This window comes from Physeter macrocephalus, chromosome 9, assembly GCF_002837175.3.
Source record: "Physeter macrocephalus isolate SW-GA chromosome 9, ASM283717v5, whole genome shotgun sequence".
Lineage (NCBI taxonomy): Eukaryota > Metazoa > Chordata > Mammalia > Artiodactyla > Physeteridae > Physeter > Physeter macrocephalus.
The window spans coordinates 55502492-55506156 of record NC_041222.1 but is presented as its reverse complement, the minus strand read 5'-3'; the positions used below and the strand labels follow the sequence as shown (position 1 = coordinate 55506156).

General features: G+C 40.4%; 1 long non-coding RNA gene across 1 annotated transcript in view; it reads left to right on the top strand.

Annotated features, from left to right (window-relative positions):
- The first annotated feature begins 288 nt into the window (after positions 1 to 288).
- The window catches only part of LOC114486882 (uncharacterized), an 8907-nt gene continuing 5530 nt past the window's right edge, over positions 289 to 3665 (top strand). The window contains exon 1 of the long non-coding RNA XR_003681272.1: positions 289 to 374. This is a non-coding gene — a long non-coding RNA (uncharacterized lncRNA). The remainder of the gene's footprint in view (positions 375 to 3665) is intronic.

The following is a 3665-nucleotide window of genomic DNA, read 5'->3' as shown; positions in this document are numbered from 1 at the left end:
GTTAAAGGGGAACTGGAAATTAACTCTGGGATGTGGTGAGGCATCTATAAGCTCAAATCAGCATTTCTTGGCAAGTGGTATTTATAGTCCAGCAGGTACTACTGAAAAGGAGTTCACAATACAGGCCATGCATAATAAATTCTGCCACCTAAGCATTTGTTGGCAGTCACATCCAGCCACATCATGTCCCTAGGTAAATGTGTTCTGTTTGAACCACCTCTAATTGGAACTCAGACAGCTAACTAACATGTAGGTACTTTTGTAATTAAGAAGCTGAAGGGTCTTCCTCATTAGAGAGCCCTGTGAAGGATACTCAGAGCTCCGCCTCCCAGCTTCCTGTTTCAAACCTGCTGCGTACGGCTGCCAACAGAACGGTAAGAGCTTATTTTATAAGTCTACTTTAAACATTTTTTTAATGAATTAAAATAGAAGCAAAGATCTGTTCTTTAGGGCCAACTTCTTTCCATTTTCAGGGTTTTTATAGGACTTCAAAGCACATACATTTAAAAAACTGTTTTCCTAAAACCTTCCAGGAAACATACACACACGTGCGCGCGCACGCACACACACACACACACACACACACACACACACACCACACCACACACCACACACCACACACCATTAGGCTGGGTGGCTGAGTGGAATTTATTTTGACCCAGGATAATATGAAAGAACAAAGCTAAGGAAGTTTACTTCTATTTATTTATTTCTCTCTGAGAATTTTACCAACCAGCCTCCAGTGTTTTTCTGCTAACCTTTATTTCTTTAGTTCTCTTATAGAAACCTTAGTTTCTATAGTTTTCTAAGCAATTGCACATCCTGTAGTGACAATTTCCTTCATTCCTTCTTTTGGGAAAAAGTAATGTAAGATAAGTCACACCTGCTTCCTTGAGTTAAGTAGATAGTTTGAAATCAGGATGCACCTGGTCCATCTCCAATGAGAACAAATTTTGTCCAAGAAATTTGCTACAGTTGGACAGTCAGAAACTTCTACTCACGTATGAATGCAATACTATTTTTTTGCTTGACAATATTGCAATGGTTCATAACCCTAGCTGCACAGAGTTAAATATTGAAGGTTTTAATTTTTCTCTTTCTATTGATACATAATTTACATTCAAAGGTCCATTTACAAGTTTGACAAATGTATACAGTTGTAACATGGCCATCGCAATTAGGATATGGAATTTTCATCACTCCAGAAGTTTCCCTCATGCTCCTTTTCAGTCAAGCTCCTTCCTTCATCCCCAGCCACTAGAAACCATCCGTTTTCTGTTCCCATAATTTTGATGTTTGTAGAAGGTCATATAATGTTGTTATATAGTATATGTCTTGTGTGTCTAGCTCTTTAAATTAATGTAAGGCTTTCAAGAGTCATCCATTTTGTCGCATATATCACTAGTTCCTTTTAATTGTTGAATAGTATTCCATTTATAGATAAATCACAATTTGTTTATTCGCTGGTTGACATTTGCATTGTTTACAGTTTGGGGCATTTACAGCTTAAGCTGCTACACTGATTCACACACAGGTTATTGTGTGGACACATGTTTTCAATTTTCTTGGGTATAAACATGAACCAGGCTTATTATAGTAAATGTATGTTTACCTTTATTTAAAAAAAAAAAGCCAAACCCGTTTTTCAAAGTGACTGTACCATTTTGCATTCCCTCTAGCAATGAATGAGAGTTTCAGTTTTTTCTACTTACGAAAATTTACTATGAGCAGAGTTTTTATATTAGTAATTCTAGTAGTTGGGTAATAGTATCATAGTGGTTTTAAAATTGCATTTTCCTAATGATTAAGATGAGGAGCATCTTTTATTTGCTTATTTGCCATTTTTTAAATCGTCTTTGGGTTCTTTTCTTTTTATTGAACTTGAAAAGTTATTTATGGTTTTTTTCTAGAAGTTTTATAGTTTTAGCGCTTTTATTTGGGTGTGTAATCTATTTTGAGTTAATTTTTGTACATGGTGAGCTAAAAGTTGTGGTTCATTCATTTTGCAATTGGCTATCCTCCAGTGTTGATCTACCATTATCTTGGGCTAGTGTGGGACTTGGGGTCCCAGAGGAGAGTTTCTCAGTGTTTCAGCTCCACCCCTAGCCTTCACCTTGCACACCTGCATCACGACGGAAGGGCTCTTTCTCCAGGCTCTTGCCCTCCCCCAGTACACAACTATATTTCTTGCTAGTTAGTGCAAGCCTTATGATGGCAACATGGGTGGTTTGTCACTTCTCCTACTCCACCTTCAATCGTAGGCAGGTCCTGTACACCTGAGCCTCGGGAGTAGGGTTTTTCTCGGCATTCCTGCATGTTTCCCAGTGCAAGCACTTCCCCTTGCTTCTCCCCATGGTGCCAATTAAATTCTGTCACATGTAAGTGGGAGATCTTGGGTGCAATTACATTTCTTTCCCTTCACGTTTTGCAGCCAAGTACTGCCTTGAAAAGGACAGAATGTTTTGCACAAATGGGATTTTTGCCACTTCCCCAGCTGCAGCTGATCTTTGCCCTGGGTGAAGCATGGAAGGGTCCTCCCCCAGAGCAAGTCAGCTTTGCCTTATGGAAAATAAAGTCAGCTCTGGGACATGGAGACGTTTCTTGCCCCTTGTCCAATGGCAGGTGGCTTTTGCTTTGAGTTTGGAAGGGATTCAAGACATAGGAGTGTTTGTGCCTGTCTCTAGTGGTAGCCAATCATTTCTTTATATTCAGAGTTTCTAGAGAATAGATGGGCTTCTGCAGGTATTCCTGCTCCATTCTCAATCTTTGGCAAATCTCACACACTTGTGTTACTGGAGGAGGAACACAGGTCCTCTGCCCTGCGTCCAGTCTTTCTTATGCATGCTTGGTAGAGGCCCTTGACAAATACTGCAGGAGTGGATATGGACTCCACTTGTATCTGGGGTTCCTAGAGATCCTGTAACTGACAATCTAGCCCTCAGTTGATCTCTAGGAATTTATCACAACTTCAAGAGATAAAGGAAGGTTCACATCTCTTTGTGGCTTCATGTCTCATGCCCTTTTGGCCTTCTCTCTCTGCCCTTTTCCTGCCCAGGGACTGTTCTCCCTGGTCTTTAGATGACCTGTTCTCATCTCATTGCATTTCAAATGCTTCTTTGACTTCACAGTCTGCTGCTCAGATCATCAGTTTTGGTTTTATCCTGCTCAGAATATGGATACCTATTTCCCCTTCTTATCACAGTTTTCTTGAAAGGCTGGTACCCATCTTTAGCCAGTCAGAAAAGAGACCAGTCAATAATCTTCTAAAAGAGCTGATGTTCAAGTTTTCAGGGACCTATAGACACACCTATTTGAGAGAACTCATGCTTATTATTATCTCATACTTATGTTATAGCTGTTTTTGAAGAGGAGTCTGTGCAACACAGGTGTATACAATGCTAGTCTATAGCTTACAGGTGCCAGTTCTGTTGTCCCTCAAGTGATGTCCCACTTAATTAATCAAAAAGATAACAAATAAACATGATTCATTTCTCTCAAGGACTCGTGTGTTGTGTAACTGAGTTGGGGCATTCTTTAATAGTATCCGCTCTTTTAAGAGGACTTTTTTTTTTTTTTTTTTGCGGTACGCGGGCCTCTCACTGTTGTGGCCTCTCCCGTTGCGGAGCACAGGCTCCGGACGCGCAGGCTCAGCGGCCATGGCTCAC